Below are 25,059 nucleotides of genomic sequence, written 5' to 3'. Positions count from 1 at the left end.
ATCACCTGAAATCTGTCAAGAGGAAAGAATGTTGGGCACTAGGCCCATTAATATGTTTTTCTAGTGAAGTAAACACAGAGGCATGCAGCCGTTTTGTCATTGTTTCATAATGATATACCTTAGCTTTAGTTTCTAGTTTATATGAGATGCCGTCTTAATAATTTTGTTGTAGTTTCCATTCAACTTATTCTAGTTTGCATTATTTGACAATGCAGGTTTTTATCCTATTTGCAACAATTTTCTCAACACTCTTTGAATTAATGATTTTGGTGGTATTCAAAGGTGAGATCATGCTATTTTCAATTTCTTATCTTTTATGAGAATCAGTTATTTTTAAATAAATTGGGATACCGTTCTCCCTTTGTTGGTTTGACATTTTTTTCAGTGCTAGGTTGTGATGTTTTTAGGGCGCAAGTTTGCATCCATAAAAGAAAAATTTGAATGAAATGTCATATGCTTCATCCAGATGCATTTCACTTGTCTTTCATGGTAGTATGACATTTCTTTGGGAAGTTTGTTCACTTTTACCTTCTTCTTTGTTACACTATCCCCAGAGTTCAAAATTGTTGCTGACTTATGCAAAGACCTTAGCCTTTTGTTTTGTGTTTACATTTAGCGGCAACATTACATTGTTTGTTTTATACACTAATATTTCAAATTGTTGTTTTGCATTGAAGCATATGAACATGCTATTTTGCTATTATTGGGTTTTATGCAAGCATTGTTGATGCAGGGTTACCCCCGCACATACCCACAGTATGCAAGGATCTGCATAAATGCATCTGTCCCAGGTGTTTAACTCTTCAAAGGAATCAAAACTTCAAAACCATGAATGGTTAAAGAGACTAAAGGCAAACTTGAAGAAGAAACTATGTTAACTGAAAACATAGTAAAGGATCATCAATTCACTATGATGATAGGCACAGTGGAAGTAGCCATGGAAGCTGTTGAGACAGTCAAGGAAAAAGAGGGACATCTATTGAAGGATGTTCAATAGATGTATTAGACCACAATCACCTCGCCTAAACCTCTCTATCGGGACTTTTAAACTGGCCTCAAGCCTTTTTTAATGACTTTATTAAAGTCTTCCTTCTAAATCTCTATCGGGAATTAAAAACCCTTCAGCACCTTTACATATCCCCTTAACTGCATATATATAACTACCCTCTCATAACCTTGGTTATATATATATTAACACACAAAATTACATATCGACGCTAAATCCCTTTATAATCGATTTACAAAGGAAAATACACACATAAACATACCTTTCCGCCCTTCGTATGGTCACTGCACACATACCGAGGCTACCTCTAACGCAATCGCAATCGGGTTCTGCACGGGTCATATATGCGTATATGCCTCACCACCTTCCGACCCGATATATGACTTTTCCTTTAATACCAGGCCGCATCACTTGAACATAAATACAAAGGAATTACACTAACCTTCCGCCCCAAACCATATAAGTTGGACTTCAAAACTTATGCACTCGCTGCTATATTTGTCGTCGTGTCCGCCTTCTATGTTAACCTTTCGAGCTCCGAAGCTCTTGACACCCGATCACCGATAATTTCGAACTCCGATCGCCGATTTATCGCTGTTGGCGATATTGCAACACCACTAAAACACAGCCGCTGGCCCTTGGGCCTCCGACTTCCGATTGCGATTTAAATCGTGACTATTGATCTGGTCACGATCCAACGGTCCACGAACAATCGGTGTTCGTTCATCGCAATCCTCCAAGGCTCGGTTCCGATAACTTTAAAAGGTTCTTCGCCAATGCGACTTAATCTCGACCGTTAGTCTTCCAGATCCAACGGTTGTTGAGTGTTACCACTCCATTTCTCTGTCCCCCTGTTTACTTAGACTTTTGCACCTTTTCTTCAGTTTTCCTTTGTGGTCCAGGTTTCATTAAAAGATTCCGACCTTCTGCTATTTCGTTGCCCTCTCCTCCTGAGCTTCAATATCAGTGGCCTCTCCCTTTGACTCTGCCCGTAGGCTTACATATATACCAGGAGTTGTGTTCAACTATCCTGGTTCGACTCCTATATCTACTGAATTGACTTCTAAATCCTCTGTCCATTATGTTCACTTCTAATTAATTAATTCCTAGAGTCTCTCCTTAGTTCCTCTTATCATGAATTGTTCTAAGAGTCCTAATCGATTTTAGGCTCTTTTGTCATTATTGCCACTCATGTTCTCATTTGTTCGAGAGCACTTACAATTTCCTCCCATTATCTAATTAATTCACTTAAAAGCCTAATATTACATTAATTTGTCACTTAGGAATCTAACTTCCTAAAAATACATGACCCCTATGTCTACTTAATGACAATGGTTTTTCTCTTGGGTGAATGCTCCTGCATCAATTGTTGCATGACATGTTACTCTACTAAAACGTTAGTGTTGGGCCTGTTACCTCGTGGGAGGTAACTTATGTTTTCCATGGACAACACCATTGTATGTACAATGAGATGCAAGTCCAAAAGCCTTGTAGGCCAGGTGCTGATGGTGTATATCAATATGGTATCCTAGGCCTCTTATGGTCAGCCATGCCCGGTTGTTTATCCTTATTCTTAAGTCCTTTCTCCTTGGATAGGATTGGAGGCCAAGTGCTGGACAAACCCTCATAGGGGTCTCCTTCAATGAGGGTTAGATTGCATTTGGTGCCATTGTTGACTCAGGGGTTGGAGACATCTTCACAAGGAAGAACTTTCTAGTAGGATCCAGAGGCTTGAACAACTATTTTAAACTAGATTGGGTATATCCTTTAGATTTATTTTATTTCTCAAGATATTTTACCCCCTGTTTTCTTGCACCCATAGTTTATATTTCATGAGGGTATTGTGAGTATTTTGCAGATCTGCACTTTGTTACAGCAAAATCGACAACAAATCCGCAAAAAATTCTCTTCAAAGGGTGCAAATTAAATACATTAATATCACTTATATCCTTTGTTTACTTTCAGATTTAATATTATAATATATCATTAATTTTCTGCAGTAGAAGCATACATTTTCCAGTCATTACAAGTTAAATTTGCTTGCTGGAAAAATTTCTGAGTTTTGACCTTATGGGGATTTGACCCTTGTTTCCTATAAGTGGGTTTATTTACATTTCTGGAATCTCTAATTTTACTTCTAAACATTCAAGTTTTGAGCTATATTATATGTGATTATCTTGTAGGCCAAACTTTCTATGCACAAATCTATTGTCATGGTGTGATCTAAGTCACTTGACACGGGGACATGGGACACACAAATACGAGTCTGACGTAGGACACATAGACCCCCCGGAACGTGACACGTAGGACACGTTATATATATATATATTAAAAAAATTAAAAGATAGTACACAAATTCTCATGATGATACAAATTCAATCATACATGTACATTGTAACATTATGCATACAATCATAAGTTTACAACTAGCACTTACTACTACATCAATGACGAATACAATAAATTGACATTGGACAAACACAAGAAATTAATCATAAACTACAGTTTTCTGATTAAGTCATCAAAATCAAAATGTATTGCATAGGTACTAAGCAATGTTGCATTAATTGTTATCGGGATATTATCGGCGTGGGCAAAAAATCGGAAAAAAGAGTAAAAATCGGGGAAAAATCGGGAAAAAATCGTAACATACAAAAATATTCATTTTTTTTCAATTTTTTTAATATCTAAAGCATTTACAACATAAAATAAATACATTGACACATAAATATGGTAAAAGAACTAATATATAAGATGTTTGATATCATTTCTAGTGCTACATCACACATAACAGTGAATCATGTCCTGAATAGTAAGTCCTGATTCATGACTCCCAACTCAGCCTCAAAATATCAACAAAAAATATAATAATGTATCTCATGAGTCATAATGTCATATACAATGAAATGAACCAAATAACTAAAGTCTAATACTATTGATTTCCTTTGTCCCTCTTGCGAGAAAATGCAATAGCTTTCCCTTTCCCTCTAGATGTAGATGCCAGTGGAGTTGGCAATGGAGTCTGCTGTGCTCTAGACGCTGAAGAACTAGGAGCTATAGGAGGTAGATCACGTCCTCTGCTGGTGGCAGGGGTAGCCCGAGTAGGTGGTGTCACCTCCTCCTCCTGTTGCTTCACCTCCTCCTCCTCCTCCTCCTCCCCCTCCACTACTTCCTGCACTAACCAATCATCAACATACTCCATGAGAGGCCTCTCAGTCTCAAACCTCCATGCAACAGTGGTGTCAATCCCATTCACAATCAAAGATTGTAGTAGACGTAGACCATGTCATTAAGTCGCTGGGACTCCAACATGTACAAAGATCATGAAATAATAATTATAAAAAAAATATTGTTTAATGAATTCAAAAAATTATTTGGAAATTTGCAATATTTTAAGTGTGAACCTGTTGCGCTTTTTGTTGTGTATTTTTTCAAATAAACTCCAGTTGCACTCACATCCTGAGGAGCTACATGTTTGGCCGAGGATTCGAATGGCAAGCTTTTGCAGAAGGGGTACCCTGGCACCATACATTCTCCACCATGCATTTACAACAAAATTACAAATAAAATTTTAAATAAACATAAGAAAAATATGAAATTTGAAAGTTGAATCAAAGTATAAAGTTATGAACTTGAAGAGACAATGAAATTTGAAACAAACTAAAAAATACCTGGCATTTTAGTTGTCTTATCAGTCACAGCCATGTCAAAGCCAAATGTGTCACCTGCCATCCTGTATGTCTCAATTTCTTTGGAGATTTCTATACGTTCTGCTAGAGATCGCACCATCCTGTGAACACAGGTTAAGAATCCATCCATGATCTCAGCATCAAATACGAACTCACATGGGTAAGAAAATGCAGGGTTCAGGTAGATTTCTGTAGCATGAATGGGACGATGGAGTGTGTTGTTCCATTGTTCATCAATCACTTCCCATAGGAGGAGTTGTGTCTGAAACCCCTCATCTCCCTTATCATCATAGTAGGCCCGAATGGATTCTTTCGCCCTGTCCGTGGCCTCATACAAATAGCCCATTGTGGGCTTCTCACCATCAACTAATCGAAGAACCTTTGCCAATGGTTCAGTAACGGTGCACACCTCCTGCACTTCCATTTAGAAGTCTTCTGGTATGAAACTAGTCTGCATATGGCCTCTCCCTTTGGTTTGCGGCTCATTGTCAAAGCACGCCACTCCTATGAAAGAAACATTCTTTTCACATCCCACATAGAATTCAAGAGGGATTGAAGATATATGAAACTGGTGGCAAACTGTATAATGGCGGGGCGCACCAACTCTTTGTTATTGGTGAATTTTCTCATCAAGCTAAGCACAGATGTATGATTATATATAAATTTTGTAATGCTTTTTGATGACTCAACAATATCTTTGACAAAGGAAATTTTTCCTATGTCCTCCAACATCAAATCAATACAATGTGTAGCACAAGGTGTCCAAAATAAAGTAGGATGCCTCTCCATAAGCATCCTGCTAGCAACAACATAATTTGCAGCATTGTCCGTTATGACTTGGACAACATGTTCTGCTCCCACCTCCAAAATAAACACATCCAGCAAATCACATAAAGTTTTTGCATCTTTGATATGTGCAGATACATCAACAGGTTTCATAAACATAGTCCCCTTGGGACAAATAACCAAGAAGTTTATAAGGGTTCTCCCCTTTTGGTCAGTCCAACCATCTGACATCATAGTGCATCCTGTTTGTGCCCATGATTCCCTAAACTCCTCCAATCTTTTGGTGCAGTCAACCTTTTCATTTTGAAGAATCCGACCTCTAAAGTCACCATAAGAAGGGATTTTGTACCCTGGGCCAATAGTTGCAATAGCATCAACAGTAGGCTGGAAAAATGGATTATTCCTTACAACGCTGAAAGGAATATCTTTCCAGAGGAGAAATTTGGCCAACAACTTGTCAACTTGTTCTTTCTCAGTTTTTTTAAGCATTGAAGTGATAGATGGCTGTGAACCAGGCGTGGTTCTAGGAACAAAAAATGATGAGGCAACTACCGGGTTGGTTGATGCTGAAGTAGAACCAGTGCCACTTCCTTGTTCACTTGAGCTTAACATAGACTTTGTTAGTTGCTTCTTCATTTCTACTTTGGCCTCTCTATTGTGCTCTAAATTTTCCAATGATCTCATGGCTTTTCGGATGATTTCAGGATTTGTATTTGTACAAGGCCCTACATCAAATTCAGGGATCTGTGCAAGGTGATACTTCAATCTGTAAACCCCCCCTGACATATGCTGCTTACACAACTTGCAAGACAGGTTTATTTTATCAATCCCTCCATCAGGGTCACCAAATTCCCACAGAGGGTCCAATTTCCTTGGCATGTTTGACTTTGAACTTTGAACTTTGAAGTTGAATGGTGATTCGGTGAACCTATGGCAAAATAAGGATTACAATTTACAAGTTACAAACTTACAATTTACAAAAACTAAAAAAAAATTACATACATGAGTAACATAACAAAACACATGGAATTTTTGACAATTTAAGAAATTTTAACAAACAAAATAAAAAATCAAATGACAAAAACCCCATCAAGATTCAAATCAATTCAAAAATATTTGATAATCCATTGAATTCTTTTGATAAACAATGGGTTATCCAAATTCCAAACCCAACCAAAAACATAGAAAAAAACCAAAACAATGTTACAAAACACAAAATTTTGGTGCCCCTACCGGTTTGATGGAGAAAATTCGTCTCCTCCTTAGCTCTCCGTGTTTCTCCTCCAATCAGCGGATTCAGCTCCCAAACGACCAAGAGGTCACTCCAAAACCCTGTCGCTGCGGCGTGCCACTGTATGTGCAAATGAATTTCAAAAAATCATGATTTTTTGTTTTATAAATGCGCTGTTGTAATGGGCCACGATTTTTTGCCATCGAAACGCGATTTTTTGGAACAAATCATCGGAAAAAAAAGGTTGTATTTATCGGGCAATAATATCGTCGGATTTAAAAAACTGCGATTTTACGATAAAATTACGAGTACTGCAACACTGGTACTAAGTCTTGAGGACTCCTAACTAGGAATGCCATTGGCAAATAACAAATACAAAACAAGGTTGACACTAGCACCTGGAATCGTAGAACAGGAAGGAAGAATCTCATAGGCTGCTGCCAGTAGGCTATAGGCTATGCCTATAGCTCATCAACATCAAACTTAACATCATTCCCACAATTGCTCTCCTCTGCATCCTCCACCTCTGTATCCAATGTAATCTATGCATCCACTGGTGTGGAGGATCACCCCTTAAGAATATCACCATCATCCAAAACACTCCTTGTCGGTCACTCACATAGTCCCACAACACCCAAATGACAAATGCGAATGGATAAATGCAGCCCAATTTTGGCTGACATTTGTCCAAAAATTGCGATTCTCTTTGGGCACGAATCAGATACCTTCCTGACACGAATCCCAAACTTTGGACACTCACCAACAGCGAATCAGACATGTGTCAGCAGAGAATCATGTCTGACATGCTGGATTCACGACACTTGGGGGTGAGGGACGAATTTGGTGACTTAGGATGTGATATTAACTTGCCGGTTTCTGTGTTTTTTGACAGTTTTGTCAGTCTAAAAGTACATAACAATAATGAATTTGTCTACTTACAACCACTTATCCAATGGCAAAACAACAAGTTCATCTTGGCAGAAAGTTTCAAGGAGTTACAATCAACCATCATTCATAATCAAATTGCCATACAACAAAGGGCCTTGGACTTGGAGAAAGATCTTGCAAGTGATGAAGAAGAAGAGGTTCATCCCTCTCCTTCCCATAGTCCCAATGGCATGATTATTTAGATTTAAAAAATGATGATGGATGGATGTCCTATTTGAAAAGTCTCAAGGAAATGGGTGAGGTAAGTGGTAAAAAATACCTTGTTGTAAAAGGAAATCAAGAGATATGTGTATCCATGTGTATCCGCTCCAAGAATAAAGTAATCAGTGAAGAAAGCATGATAGTTTCACACTAAGAATTATATAAGGAAATGGAATGGCTCCTTAACCTTGAAAGTTTGAAGGAAGTCAATGATGAAAAAGACCTTATGACAGATCTTAGTGTGTCGTCTCGAAAGGAGAGCATTGGTGAAGAGGCCCATCTATTGGAAACACTGAGAGGGGGGATCAATATTTCATTATTTTTAACTATTTTTATCTTTTAAAACATTTGATGCACATAAATCATGAAACAAAAATCTTCATAAGAAACACTTATACAATTTTTCTTTATAAATTTTTTGTAAACTTCCTTGTGCAAAGTAAGCACTAACTTACAACTTTCATTGGCACCAACCTACAGGAGATTTCATTCCCCTAGTTGAGCACCAACTCAACGAATGTAGGCACCAACCTATAGGAGACACCAATCCCCTAGTTGAGCACCAACTCAACAAATTGTAGGCACCAACCTACGTCTTCAAGTTGTTTTTTGGATCTATCATCAATAACTTCTGGTCCTTAACAAATTCTTCAGTGAGTTGTCATCTAATCATGCAACCCTCAGGTTTGCGCCTTCAAGATTGATCACAACCACTTGACTTGTACACCCTAACTTTGACTTGGCTCTTTAGACTTGATTTGCTATACATTAGTTCTTTGTATATGTTCAAAAAGAGGCTTGCCCACCTGGCACTTCAACTTTTGCAACTCTTGCTATTCACTGTTCAACTATCACTGCTTAGGCTTATTATATGTTCAAAGAGAAGGTTTGCCCACCTGGAAGCTTGTACTCAACATTGTAGATTTCTTTCTACTACATAGGGCTTTTCAACACACTTGGAACCAAATAGACCTTTACAACCTTGAAGGTTTGCTTCTTGCGGCCTATCAACCTTTGCACTAAACACTCACCTTATGCAATCCATAGGTCTACCACAAAAATTGTCCATGATAGCTTTGTTCTTATTGCACCTCTATCCATAATAGGGCTCGGTCCTATCATCACCTTAACATCACAACTACTTCAACTAACAACTCCCTTAACACTACCTTAGCCAACCAGACTCGACCTCCAAAGATCCCTGCAATAGTTCTCCAACAGAGCTCGACCACCTCAAAAATCAGACCGATACTTGGTCTATAACAAGACTGCAACTTTGACCACAATCTAGGCTTGAACTCGGTCTTCAAAACACCAAAAACTAGGCTTTAAATGAGACCTAAACCTGGCCTTCAATGCACTAGAACTTGGCCCTCAAACTAGACCTAAATTTTGCCTTCAAAACTCAAGGACTCGACTTCTAGAACAACTTTGCAACTTGCCTTCTAACTAGGACCAAAAACCTTCCCAAAGAGTGCCAAACCCTTCCAAAAATGTGCCCCAAACCCTTCAACTCGACTTCACTTCAATTGGTTCATGAGGTATGAACCTCAAAATTGCTCCTCACTTGCTTGGAAAGACCCGAATTGGCTTGAGCGAGTGAGTTCTGGCTTCCTCCACATAATATCTATATATAGTGCATTTGGCCCCCAAAAGCAGGGCTGACTTGCCCACTAGGTGGGTTGACTTGTCCACTAGTTGCGCTGACTTGTGCAACTAGTATAATATATAATAAATTTACAAAAAAATAATTTCTCCTCAATCATGAGGAGTTAGAGGGAGTACCATATATCGTTGGAAAGGTCTCAGAATAAGCTTTCCAACCATATATATTATGTTCCCATTTGAGCTAGGTAATTGGAGTAAAAATGCATTTAAAGATAGGGTATTTAAATGGGGCATAAAAAATTTGAAATAGGTATTTGGAGTAAAAGTGCATTCAAAGATAGGGTATTTAAATGGGGCATCAAAAATTCAAAAACAATATTTCTAGAAGGCATGCCATATATTGTTGGAAAGGTCTCAAAATATGCTATTTGACTATGTAACTTTCTCTTTCGTTTGGATAGTCTTTGACATCAATAACAACCATTTTCAACGCCATCTTATTGAAAATGATAAAATCATGGTTGATATGAAAGAAGATACTCCGACTTATAGATAAACAAGATGAAGACTCTAGGGTATAAAGCAATGATGAAGAATCTCCTTGTTCTTCCATTAGGAATTAGGAAACAATTGAAGAACAAAGATATGGAGAGCCTTGATCTTAGGATCACTCAGGAACCCACCCTCCCTTCGTGACGAAAAATACCTTATGACAGATCTTAGTGTGTCATCTCGAAAGGAAAGCACTGGTGAAGAGTCCCATTTTATTGAGAATGACAAAAGCATGGTTGATATGAAAGAAGATACTTTGACTTATAGATAAAGAAGATGAACCTCTAGGCCAGAAAGAAATGATGAAGAATCTTCTTGTTCTTCCTTTAGGAATTAGGAAACAATTGAAGACATACATATGGAGAGCCTTGATGTTAGGATCACTCTGGAGCCCACCCTCCCTCTTCCATCTAAAAGTACAAGTTCAACATGTTACACTTCTTACCAAGCAATTGATCTTCATGATGCATCTCTCGGTTGTTTCGAAGAGGAGGATCCATTAACCATGCCTATCTTTCATGGAGATTGTGACATAAAGAAGATAGAAAGTTTTGGCACCTTTCTTCATTATGGAAGACATTATTGGGATACAAGATGTTTTTATTTTGATGGAGATCCCATTTATGACACAGACAATGATGGTCTTGAGATTGTAGAGTTTTGGCCACATGATTGATCAAGTTAATCCATGGATCACAAGTAGCCATATCAATTCATATAGGAACAACTATGTGTACAGGTATAGAGAGGGGACTTCTACATTCAAGATACAAGAGAGTCTTTTCAACACTGGATCTCCTTGATTTGTGGCTCTTAGGTGTATGAAGATCCATTTGAAAGGTTGTAGCATGTTTAACTTCAAACATATATCACAAGCTTCATCATATATGTGTGCGTATCTGATTAGGGGTAACCAGGGAGAACAATGATCTTTGCATAGGTTCTAGTTGATATTGCCATCAACACCTTTCTTATTGATTTGACGAATAAAATTGTTGAGTGGTCTTATCCTTATGGTGGGAAAGACGATTATATTAGTGCAATTGATCTATGGATCGAAGAAGCATGCAATAGTACAAGTGAATCACGATGTTTCTTTAATTTTCATCCACATGATGAGGATTCTACTACTGATTTGGCTAAAGCCATGAAATAGTTTTTGACATATGCTTATTGCAGGTTTGTCATTTCTTTGTTTTTGTTTGTGACCAAGCATAAAGGTAAAAAGCACGATAATGATAAATTTAGATGCTAGTTACATTGGATATTGATTTAATTAACACTGTTGTACTTCTTAGATTGGATTAGGATATAGGGAATAAGCTCTCTATTATGATCATCAAATTAGTTTAGTTGTTTTCATTTTATTGCATGTTCGTTCCTTTAATATAGTTGTGTGATTTCATTTCATCTAATTGTCATTTCCATTTCATAGATTATATATCCATTTTCATTTTGATTTCTCTCAGGAAGGTATAAGACCTTGTGTTCTATGCCCTCTCTAATATTTAACTCAAAATCTTGCGAGATTGGTTCTTTCATACAAGTGTGGAGATTCTAGGGTTCTCACCTCCTCTCTAGTAGAGGATGTGTCCCATAGTTGGAGCTAGCTGTTACCTGCTAGGAGGTACCTTGTGTGTTTCATGGACAACACCATTGTAAGTCCAATGAGATGCAAGTCCCAAAGCTCTATAGGCCATGTGATGATGATGTATATGATATCCTAGGCCTCTTATGGTTAGCCATGCCGGATCTCTTTAGTCTCTATTCTTAAGTCCTTTAATCTTGGATAAGATTGGAGGCCTTGAGATGGATCTATTGGTACACATGGGTTAGGGACCCATTGGTTTTGTAGGGGTGGTTGCACTAGGTAGTGCTTACCTAACCCAAGTCTTCAACACACCAGCATCTTTTCAACATGGTTATGTGTAACAGAGTTTGTATGCATCTCCTTGGCCATGGTACAATATAAGTCAACTTCTCCACATGGCAGTCTCATAGTTCATTGCATTTGATGATTTTTGAGGCATTGCATATATTCCAATGCATAGGGTCCTTGGCTCCAAAATTCAACAAGGGCTCAATTTGTTCAACATGATGCATACTTAGCATGCCACATTGAATTTTTTTGCAAAAGAATGTTATGTCAAGCAAAATTCAACAAGTAAATGGGGATGCGAGCATAGTAATGCATGAGAAAAATGTGGCAAAGTATATTTACATTGTGTGTGAGATGTTTTATATTGCATGTCATGCATATAACCTCCTATCACACGTGGCAACCTCCTAGAGCCCCGAAGTAGTAAAATGTTGGAAATCCAACACCCATGCAGGGAAATAAATGGCAATTTAGAACTCACTAATGTGAATTACTAAAAGAGCCCTACAAGTAATGCCCTAGTTCCAAATTGGGCAAGTGATAGCTCGTTGGAATCCTCATGACAGGGCCCACCTTTAACAGGCAAAACTCTAAGCATATCTTGTAGGGCATTTTCTCAACAAGCCAGTTTGTGGAATTGGTTAATGGGCATGCCTACTCACGTGGGAGTCAAAGAAGGGTCAAACTAGTTATTGGAGCCACCTAAGCTAGTCATTAGGCTACTATTCCTCTCATTTAGCTCGATCAAGGTCAAATCAAGATCATGCATGGGAATCCAAGGCCCCAACGTTGCCTCTCCAAACCAAAAGGAGCCTCTTGCTAGTCATTAGGCTACTATTCCTCTCATTTAGCTCGATCAAGGTCAAATCAAGCTCATGCACGGGAATCCAAGGCCCCAACGTTGACTCTCCAAGCCAAATCGAGCCTCTTTTGGGTTAACTAATTATTTTAATATAGAAAATTATTTTCATGAAATGTCTTAGTCTCCAACATTTGGATGACAAGTCAAATAATATTATTTTGTGAGTCAAAATAGCTGTTATCTCGCTGTTACAAGAGAATTTATATAAGGCTAGATCCTCCTCTCATTAGAGGTGGTTGTCGAACTATAAGATTATTCATGCCATATTAATAAAATTAGTTTCTAAGTGTAAACCTTTGTGTGGCTTGATTTTTCTATGCTTTCTCTTCTTAGCTTTATGTTGTGATTGTTCTTCCTAGAATGGACACGTACTTTTGGATTATTGCAAGGTTCGTCCATTAAGGGGCAATGAGTCACGTGGAGGAAAAGATCAAGGCTCTAGATTTCATGTCACCTTTGTTGGTATCAAGTCTTAATTGAGTCCAAGTGTTTGACAAACTCTTACATGGGGTTCCTTTAGTGAGGGTTAGATTGCATTCGGTGCCATAGAAGATCTATAATGTAACACTTCAACAAACCCTAGCCTAGAATAGGAAATCACTACAGATTTATCACAACATTTAGTGTTGACTACAAGAGAAATAAACCCATACCATAGTGCATTCAAGGAACATTAGTGCAATTGAGGAAAAGATCAAATATAACCAAGAAGATCACACCATAGCCTAACTCATAAACTCCAAGAGAGGCTTGCTATAGAAGAGATGCTCGTAAGCGTTTATTAAATAATCAACTTGAGTGGATGATTACAATTGAGAGAAATGTGTTGTATTTATACACATCCTTTAGGGTTTGGGGGTGCTAGCCTTGAGAGCTTGACTAGTTTGACATTTGCCAAAAGTATCCAAAAGGTAGTAAAATAAATTGGTTAACTACCCATGCGTAGGCTCAATAAAGCCACCAATACATCAATACATTAGGTTGGCATGTGGTATTAAGTGAACATTAACCACATAATAGGTTGAAAGTGCCCCATGATGGTGTTTGTAAAGGTTGTTTGCTTGAAAAGCCTCACTAGTTTGCATTTGACATTGGAAAGCCTTGGAGAGAAAAAAACCATGTTGGAAATTGTCCACACTGACTTTGTACATTGAACCAAATATCATTCATTGGTGCAAGGTATGTTTTCATCTTCATTGATGATTTTTCAAGGTATACTTGGGTATATTTCTTGTCTTTGAAAAGTTCAAGGAATTTAGTGCAATAGTTAAGAAGCAATGTGATTGACCTATGAAATGTCTCAGATCTAACAGTGGAGGAGAAAATGTGAGCAAGGACCTTGAGATCTCCTTGTCATAACATGGTATCTCTTGGTAAAGATTTGTATCTCACATATCTTAGAAGAATGATGTTGTTGAAAGGAAGAATTAAATAGAGGATTGTTTGCTATCTCAAGGGAAAATATTAGTTTGGTATATAGTATTGTAGTAAGAATGTGAACTAGTTGGTCGACTATATCAACTTGGATTGGGTTGGAGATGGACATAACATGAAGTCAACTTCTAGTTATGTATTTGATCTTAGATTTGAATATATTATTTTGTTGTTTACAAGGAAGAAGGTGATTTCCCAGTCGACCACGAATGTTGAATATGGAGGTGTAGTTAATGTTGGCATAGAGTCTGTGTGAATTTACGACCTAATGGTTAAGCTTGAAATTCTTTTCGGGAAGTAGTGTATTATGACAACTAAAGTGCATAAGTAGTCAAATAATCAACTTGAGTGAAAAATAAGTTGATATACCCCAAAGGCCTTTATCAATAATCAACTTGAGTGAATGATTACAAATGAGAGGAGTGCATTGTATATATAGTATTATACACATCCTTTAGGGTTTTGGGTGCTAGCCTTGAGAGGTTGACTAGGTTGAGCTTAACCAAAACTAACCAAATAAAGTACACTAAATGGGTTAGCCACCCATGTGTAGGCTCAATAAAGCCATCAACATCAAGGGAGGTTGATTGCCCCTAGGCGAGCCATCCCTCTTGATACTTTTGGTGTTTTTCTTTTGCTCTTCATAGTACCTATACGTACTTGCACTATTGGCTTGTTTCATTGCCCCATTCTCGCAGGCTATAGACTCTAGGTCTTTTACAATATAAGTTAGTTTTACTTTTATCATCATTTTTGTGGAGCAGCCTTTGCGCTCCAACTTTGTAACTCACACTGTTGTCCCTAACAATCCCATTGACCCATTTATGGTCTTTTGTTAGACATTAACAAAATTATCTCATCTTATCTAATGAGAATTTTAGATTTTAATTTTTTAACATTTTAGGACGGTTTTAGTGGATTCTATTACTACATGGATTAGCAGTCTTTTAAAGGTCCAACAATATGCTAGAGCGACACCACATAGGACAAGCTCCCATTGTCAACTTGGCATGAGTCCCCACTCTTTATGCCAGCTCCTAAAATGCCACTGGAGGCTTCCTTACACAAACAAACACCCCACCACAATATTAAGAGACTAGTACCTATACATCTCGATTGGGTGATGGAGTCTAGGAGTTAGCTTAGATGATTGCAAATCTGTAAATGATATTCTACTGCAGAAAAATGCTGATAACCAATCAGAATAATCAATAAAATGAAGAATAAACCCTTGAAAAGCACAAGATTGAGTGTAAGATAGCACTTACCAACTTGGAAATGACTATGCCCTTGGTAGGTGGTTCGAAATAATTCTTTTTGCTTGCTGTTTGGAATGTGCAAATCTGTAATTCTGCAAAAAATGCAGAAACCAACAAGTTATGGCATACTTTAGGGCCACCCACAAGCCTACAAATATGCAAATAAAGTATGACTATGGTTTGGAAGTGTTAGTACTCCGAAATAGCTTTCCAATGAGCCTACTAGCACCTTAAGGCTTAAACCATAGAGTATATCAAAATATATGCAAATGTGGAAAATACTATTCACTTTTGGTGTCAAATTTCCACTAGGGTGAAAAACCCATATTTTTAGTCTTGCGGATTTTTGATTCCAACAAGCTTGGGATGGATTTTCTACTTCAAAAACTATTCGGATTGCTCTTGGAAGAAAGAAAATTGAAGAGGATTGAAGAGATATACCTTGGATGCCAAATCCACTTGAAGAGGGCTTGTCTTACCTTGTAACAGGTTGCTGTAACTTGCAATTATAGACCTGCAAACTCTTGGACAACAATTTGTTTTGATGATTTTAAGCCTTATCTGCACATAACAAGCCACTATACCTTTCATGGGCGAATTAGATAGATCTTTGTAGCAAAAACCCAAGTGGCAAATTGGCTAAAAGACGTAAAATTTAAGCACAGGCTAGTGAAATTATTTATTTATTTTCTAACTTTTGTTTTCAAATATAAATAAACAAAGAAATTGAAAAAAAAAATTGAGTTTTGAAAATTTTGATGAGGTGAAGATATAACTTAGCTTATACCACTCTAATTACCTCTTTGTGTCAAATTGTGATCACAACCTTCCCTAAATCAACCATTGAATTAGTTTGGACAAAAGTTCAATTTGGAGTGCTTGCATTGGTCACCTTCATTCTTGTCTAACACTTCCACTGGTGCCAAAATCCAACCAGGAGTGGTTCCCTTAGTGGAACACCTCCGACCAACAGATCAACTATGAAATTAGAGAGATTTAATCTTTTAAGAAGAAATCTCTGATAAGGGTTTTTCTAAAAATTAGATTTCAAAAAGACCTAGCTCAACAAAAAAAAAGGTGAGGCCTAGGGTCCTAACCCCTTTTCTCCAAGTGACTAAGTAGCCTCTCAATGGATCGATCCACTAACTTTGTGTAAGTTCAACAAAATCCAACAAAATATCTTATGAAGCACAATAACTTTTTGCAAAAGCCATGAAGGGAAAGAATAGAAAAGCCAATCAACAAATTGAAGAGAAGTTGTTTGCATGAAAGAATTTCTTATTATGACATTAATGATCTCACATTTTCACAATATGGTTTACTATGGAGGGAGAGCTCTAAATTTATAGATGAGGCTCTCAACATCTAACTTCCTTTAGCTCCACAAAATAAGGTGACTTGTCATCCACAAAATGCTTGGAGACTAAGTCAAAAATAAAAATCTGAAATTACATTGCCTAAACCCTCACAAGAGGCTGGACATCCCATTGTTGCCTAATTGCAATAGAAGAGGTTGATTTTCCCTTAAGAGGTCAACATTCTACTTGGAATATGTTTGAAGATGCTTGGAATAATTTTGGAGACCCTTCCATGCTTCAATGCCTTCCATTTTCCAATGTTTCTCCTTTAGGTGATTTGATGGTGAAGTAATCCTCCTTTGATCCAACATTTTCCTTTCTTGAATTGGACTCCTTAACTTGCTCTTTAATCCTCCAATGTCCCCCTTGTGAAGTCTACTTGGTCCGTTTCATTTTGAAATAGGTGCTTTCCTCCTCTCTTTTTGCTAGTTTGCCTTTTACCTTTTGATAACTTGTCCTTCCTTGACTTTTCATTTTCCTTGGCCCAAAAGTTCATTTGAATGAGTTGGAGGGCTCTCCCATACCCACACATGTGGTTGCCCCCTAGAAAAGTAGCCCCAAAGTGTCATCTCCAATGCCCTTGCTGCATGAAAAATCTTGAACTTGGGTTTTGTTGCAAAAAGTTGTAGATGCCAATTGACAGCTCATTTGTTTCGTTTGAACAAGGAATGACCTTTGAAATGCCTTTGGAAACTCACATGTGCCATTAAAGTAGGACAACCCCCTTTGACTGAGCATATCTTCCACCTAGATCACCAATTTTGAAAATTTCCAAAGGGCATTGGAAGAAGAAATTTTGTTGGTTCAATTGAGCACTATGACCAATGACCCTTTGACAACTTGTACATTGGGATCTGCAAACTGCCTTGGGAAACACAAATTGTTGGAAAATGTGAGAATGCCATAATGAAGAATTGTGAAATGATGAAGACACCAAGGCCAAGGAATTTTTACATACTCAATACGAAAAATCAAGTGGGGAAAGATAGGTGGCGAGATTAAAGTGAGAATGAGGGGAAGAGTACAATAAGTGATCACCTTTATAGGGGTAGACACTGAGTGGTCCCATAAATCATGAATTTTAATAGATTCACCTCCAGGATGCCTACATACCACCCTGGGACATAAACATGCCCATCAAGGCAAGGAGCTATTGTCCACTATGAGGATGTAGGATGCACTCTTACATAAAGATCATCCCATTGAGATTTTACTAGGCTTAGACTTGCATTACTTAGGCTTACAATGGGGTTGCCGAAAATGAATCTGCTCATATATACCTCCACTGAAAGAGGGGTAACAGGCCCACACATTGTTCGTAAGGTAGTGTAAGATATCGGTTGATTCACGAAAAAAGGCCAATTCCATATGGGACCAACGTTGTGATTTGGATAAAAAAGGGTACATAACTGGTCTAATTGGCTAGTTTGGTCGGTTTGATAACATTGCTTTCAAGAACAAGGCTACAAGTAGATTATGATGCATGAATATATAATAATACCTAGGACTTAGTGGACTTGCCAAAGGGAAAGTGGGCTATTTGTTGTGACTTGTAAGTAGTTATTCAAAACATAGTTCAAAGTGCGGAGTAGCATTGACAACTACAAATAAAGGTTGGTTAGAAAGGCTTATGCCCAAGAAAAGGAATTCACCACAAAGGAATGTTTGCATTGAGAGCCAAGTCAATGCAACATAGTTTGGTTGGAAAATTTTCAATTCCATGTTAATTATGCATTTCTCAATGGAAATTTGTTTGAATAAGTATATATGCAACAATTGGAACACTTTCTATCAAAGGAAAAAGAACATTGCATTTGCAAGTTAATCAAGGTGGTTTGTGCATTAAAGCAATCCCCAAGAGCTTGGTAAATTAAACAAGGCAAACATCTTCAATCAAAATACTTAAAGAGGAGACCTTCTGACCCAGAATTATAGGTGAAGTTTACAAATGATGACATTCTCTTTCTTCTTGTGTATGTATATTGGATTGCTACATTATTGTTTATTCTTGAGGTGTGGCCAGAACAAGACAATATTATTGTTTGATGATCCAAGTATTAGGGAACTTTTTGGAGAAGTTTTATATGGTTGCTTTTATCACTAGATTATACTTGAGTCTCATTGGCCTACTTTTTGCTCATTTGTTGGACATTAATAAAATGATCTTATTTTTATCTATTCTTTGACTCTCTTAAAAGCATATATGAAGTTGTCAACCATTATTTATTTGCAACCCATTGATGAAACATTGTACATGAAGTTGACGACCAGACTTGTCTACCTTATTGGCACAAGGCAAAAATCTTAGCTATGCAACAAGTATTGCTACTTGCTTCATGACTTGAGTGAACCGGGGCTATTGGGTTGCAACTAGAGGGAAACTAAGGAATGTGAAGCAAAGTAGTCAATACCAAAAGATGATAGAAACTGAAATTCCCAAAATGACTAATTGAAACTAGAATTGGTTGAAAACTTGTGTAAAAATCGATGGAATAAAAAATAAATAAACTAATCAAATTTTAATAATATATTACACACACACAATCAATGATACTAAAATGCATAAATGCTCTACATGAACTTTTTGGCAATGCCATGCCTACCCACGTGTAAGAAATCAAATTACCTTTGTTTTAATTAGATTCATGAAGTACATAACTATCTTCACAATGTTTGCTTTGAAAAACTAGCTAAGCCCTTTATCGTGAAGTGTACACTTGATTAACTCCAAAATTTGGTGATTCGTCATCCTTACGATCCTGCTTTATTTAGATTATGGATTCTTTAGGATTGGGGCATTGTTCTCTAGACATTCATGTCAACCAACACATATCCTCTTTGACGCTTTTCAATCCCTTTTCATTGTGGTGCCATTGATCTCTAAACATTCTCTGTTTTTCTTCTATATTTGCTTTTCTCTTTTTGAAGTGACCTGCTTGATGGATTTCATCTACAGATTTATTCTCAATAGAAGTTCTTTTTATTTATTTATTTATTTTAATATTTATTTCCATGTAACAAAGCACCCCACCCTCCAGCCCATAGGCAAAGGCTTTATATTCTTCAGGGCTCAAGGCCATTCAAAAACAAGGCTTGAAGCCATTATAACAAGATACTCGATATGAGCTTATCATGTCACTTGGGAATTGAACTTGGGTGGGGAGGATAACAATCGTTCCTCCCAACCACCCAAGATAAACCCATTTGACTCCAATATAATATTTTGTTTATGTTTTCTAGGAATTTTCTTTTTCCAGCGTTATAGCATTCACCATATGCTTTTCATGTAGCCTATACAATGCCTACACATTCTTATATGGATTTTGTGTTTGGGCATCATTTTGCCAAAGCAAGATGAGTTTCTTTGCACCATTAGTTCATCTCAACATGTTGTGAGGAAATGACAGCCAAAAATTTTCCCTAGTCAATTTATGTAAGCATATGAAGATTTTATATGTAATGTTTTTTGAAATTATCCTAGTTGATTTTTGCATGTTCGTTTATGTGACAACTTGTTGAAAAAGTTCCTTGCAAAACACGATTATCAAAGCATTCTACCTATTTGATCCTCACTCGCTGTTAAGATTAAAGTTTTATCAATTCATTGGACAAAAGAGCTAAGGTAATTGATGCAAGAAATTTAGGATAAATGAGTTGTAGCCTAGGATAGTAGGGCATTGATTAAAGACTCAACACCACTATGTTGGTTTGAACCTTGGTCAATTGCATCCACCTCTTCTTGATACCATATTATGGAGCCTTGGTATAGTGTCTTAATTGTAGACTGGAATAGATGCCTCACTCTTTTTCTCACAAGGCTACTCCAGTGTTGCGATACATCATTGATTTGACATCGTCTTGTTGAAATTCCAAAAATAAAGAGAACCTAGTACCCAACTTTAGAGGGTACTCTTGGATTATGATACATAGACTGCGACTCCATCACAAATATAAAGGTTTATGTGGGGTTACTAGCTTATTTCAAGTGTCAACAACCATTGCCCTCGCTTCTTTCCTTGAAAAAAATTCATAATATCACTAATTAAAAAAAGTTACAATCCTCATCGAAAGGAATGTCTATCCAACCCTTCATCAAAAAACCTATATTGGTTGATATATAAAAAATTCTTATAGTTCTCATATCCCCACATATAGTACAGACTCTCAACATTCACCAAAAAGCAATATGTAAACACTATATAGGTTTACTTAGTTCCCCATTGAGCCTCAACATTAACTACAGGCAGTTCTAAAAATTAAACTATGCTCACAAAAGAGCACTATACAAGGATAACACAATATCAAAATGTCCATTAAAAATCCTCCAACCATTTAACCTTTCTATGACATCAACCTTGATCAAGGGTTATCTTAACAATAACCCCTCAAAGGAGTGATTCATGATCATATTTAGATATATGACCATCTTTCTCGATATGCTGATATCCTGCACCCAAAGATAAGCCATCTTGTGAGAGTCCATTAGCCAACTCATTTTGTTCCTTATAGACATGGTGAAAAGAAACGTGATAAAACACTTGTAATGAATTGACTAACTTCCTGTCGAGCCTAAAAGAATTACCACAACCATTCCATGGGTCAATCCCAAGTTGAAACCTGTTTCCATTTCCAACCTTCTGGACAAGTAATCTCCCAACCATAAGGAAAGCTAATACCACTACTTTCCAGATTATGGATACATTATGAACTGACTTCACTGGTTTCCTTATTCATTCTTCAATGCTATAATGGGACACATGTTTTTGAACAATCAGTTGACTTCATAGGCTCTCACTAGTGATCAATGTCCAACCACTTTTTGTGCCCCAAAACCTTTGCAAATTGATGGAATTTTTTGAGTTCCCAACCACCATAATCTTTACGGATCAATTTTTTTCCATTTCACCCTGTTAACCACTCAAGTTGCACTTGAATATATGTCAAAGACTCCATGCCCAAAGTACATTTTAGAGCATTCCATCAACATCAGATCATGTCAGAATGCCAGAATTCAAGATTTCCAGAAATTCATCTGCTTCATCAGTTTTGTATTCCAGATTCTGCAACCATGCCAGGATTATGTAAAAATGATTCTAGTATGATGAAAATGAGTCATGTAAAAGCCCTAGGTAGCTTAGGACTTTACTAGCAAGTGAGTTCACTCTAGGGAGACTTTTATCCTCAGCCCATTGTTTGTGTTTTTGAACACTTATAATCAATTGAGTTTTTCTCCTGATATTCCCCAAAGCTAGAGTGCGGCTTGATGGTAGTCTTAGGTGAGTCCTAGTGTCTAGAATTAATGTGTATTACCTATGTTGCATGAGTTTCTGGAACGGGGGAACATTGGGAACTTGGGTACGGGTGTCCGAAAAGGCTAGAAGTTTCTCCAAAATTTACAGGAAACGGCTGATTGGGAGCGGCAATATTATATAATAAAAAATATAAAAATATAAAAATACAAATTATTTTTTTAATTATATAATTTAAAATTCTTGTCTTTTTTAAGCTTTTAAATTATTTTTTAATATAATAATATTAAAGATATTAATAATATTCATTCAATAATCAAAATTAGTTTAAAACAACATTCTGGATTCAATGAAACATGTTTTATAATACTTTTGATTAAAACTAATCAAATATATATACTTATTTTTTTTTTTAAATTATGGTAAACATTGTTTTTTATTTAATAAACACTCTTTAATCATGAAAGAGATACATTATAAATCTTCGTTATATTAAATTATATAATATACTTCTGAACATTTAATATATATCACACAGTATTTCTTAGAAGAAAGATTAACAAACAAAATTTTTAAACTTTATATTAAATATAAAATAATTTTAATAATAAAAAATTAATTTACTACTATATGCTGGCTTCTCGTTGGTTAATTAACTGCTATAAAAAAATCACCACTTCCAGAGAACAACTTATGCTGGCTTCTCGTAGGTTATCGATCTGATGGAGGATCTGCTCAACTACAACCACAATAGGTTGCACGAACATGAACATGTGAGTGCTGTCAAGTACTTGTATAATAAATTTCTAAGAAGCAAAATTTTGCTTTTGACACTGCCGACTTACACCATGCACTGTAACCTGGAACACTTCCAGTCCTGTAAAACACGAACAAAGACAGAAGCGAATAACGGTTCCCAAAGCTGGAACGTTGAAAACACGACAACCACGTTCCTTCCACGTGCCAGAAACTTCCCCCCCCTCCCTCCCATTGCCGTTCCGCAAGAAAAAGGTAAGTTTTGCTCCCGTTCCAAAGCTCCCGGGAACGCAGGAACGACTGGTGTTCCCTACATATCGGGAGAGGTCCCTGTGTAACTAAGTGTATTACCATACTAGATTGTTAATTTTAGGTATGTTCTATGCTTAGAGCAATTTATTTCAATTTTCACAGTTAGCTCTATATCTTTTCTAGATTAGCAATCACATCAGTATTAGAGTAAACTGCAAATAGAACATAAACATAAATTGCAGAAGACAAGCCAAGACGAGGACACAAGATGTGGCGCTAGATAGGGACAAACCCCAATGTGGGGAAACCCTTGATCAATTCTTCTTATATGTTCTTCAATAGTTCAACACAGAGAGAGAGAGTACGTTTACAACAGAAGTCAACACTTTGACTTATCTAGATAAGAGCATAGATCATCTCTAAGAAGATGATACATGAGATCAGTTGAAGACATGTTGCTTCAACTGATTCTCCAAGGTGACTCCTTCACCTATCGTTGTGCTGCATTTCGTCATCATGTTGCACCTCACTGCGCTGCACCATGCTGCACCCATCATCACTATGTTGCATCTCATCACGCTTCATTAATCATGACTGTACCCATCATTGTATTGCATTATGTGCCATTGCTGCACCATGTTGCCATACTGACCTATGTGTTGGCTGCATTTTGCTTGCTTGTTTTCCGTAGCATGCTTGCTGTTGCATGCTAGCTGTAACATTGCATGCTTGGTGTATTTGCTGCTAAGTACCATACAACTGTCCCAATGTTAGTTAGTTGTCCCTTGCATGTTGCTCTCTTTTGGAGACAGATGCTCTGGCTGTTTCGGCAGTTCCCAACAATTCTGGCAATTCTGACTGTTCCCGGTAGTACCGGCAGTTTCGGCAGTCCTAGCAATTCCAGCAATTCCGGCTTTTGCCCTTTGCATCAGCGTTCCCGCATGTTCCGGCAGTTCCCAGCAGTTCTGATAGTTCCGGCTGTTCTTGGCAGTTCCGGCAATTTTGGCTATTCTCGACAGTTTTGGCAGTTTCGGTAGTTCCAGCTTTTCTCGGCAATTCCAGTAGTTCTGGCTTTCCCGACAGTTACGGCTTTTCCCGGCAGTTCCGACTTTTCCCGGCAGTTCTGGCTTCTGCCCTCTGTGTCAGCTTTCCCAGCTATTTCTACAGTTCTCGACAGTTCCAGCTATTCCTGGTAGTTCTGGCTTCTGCCCTTTGGATTAGGGCAGCGTTATCCCTTAGGATCTCTCCTCCTACTAAAACCCAAAGACAAGTAGAGAGGAAGAGATCCCAAGTGTGTTGAAATGACTTGAAGTCCACCTCTATTTTTATTAAAACATTGAGCACAAGTGGGGTTTATTTGGTTGCTGGCCGACCTTGACAAATTGTCCCATAACACAAATAAATTCATATCTTCATGAATACTTATCGGAATCGGATGATCTTTAGATCAATCCTACACCTCTCGATGAGAGGGATGTAAGAAAAATATCAACTTGCATTAATAAGATGACCCACATGGAGTTTGGCCCTAGTTGCCAATTTTAACACTCCCTCTCAAGTAGGGAGAACTCCATCTGCTGATCCATATGTCCGACTGTACTATCTCTGCCATCAGTGCCCTGCATTGCTTTGCTCTGCTCTACTGAACCATGAAGAAGAAGAATTGATCGAGAATGTCTTATTCCATTCTCTACTGACCCGATGTCAGTTTCATCTGAAGAGAGTGTGTCACATCACTCTTACTGGCCCGAAGTCAATTTTATTGATCCCAGATCAATATCATAAGAGAGTGTCTCAAACCACCCATACTGATCCCAAATCAGTTTCATTGATCCCAGATCAATGGAGGTCATCCTAGCATAGGGAGTACAATAGATACGTCGATGCGTCCATCGATAGTACTACTATGGTCCCTAACCCCATTTTCCTGCTCATTGATCAGATGAGAGGTACTTCCCATGAGTCCCACACTGCATGGGTAGGATGCCT

At 37.5% G+C, this 25,059-nt stretch overlaps 1 pseudogene across 1 annotated transcript in view; it reads left to right on the top strand.

The window, feature by feature from the left end:
- Positions 1–25,059, top strand: part of LOC149162372 (rhomboid-like protein 20) — a 75,929-nt pseudogene that overhangs the window by 38,189 nt on the left and 12,681 nt on the right. Inside the window, exon 4 of the transcript XR_016261926.1 lies at positions 216–282. The product of XR_016261926.1 is annotated as a rhomboid-like protein 20 (transcript). The remainder of the gene's footprint in view (positions 1–215; positions 283–25,059) is intronic.

The sequence above is a fragment of the Pinus tabuliformis genome, chromosome 5_2 (assembly GCF_031772625.1).
Source record: "Pinus tabuliformis cultivar Carrire ecotype Pingquan chromosome 5_2, CPIR1, whole genome shotgun sequence".
NCBI lineage: Eukaryota > Viridiplantae > Streptophyta > Pinopsida > Pinales > Pinaceae > Pinus > Pinus tabuliformis.
The sequence above is the reverse complement of the archived record's forward strand: the minus strand, read 5'-3'. Positions and strand labels throughout refer to the sequence as shown.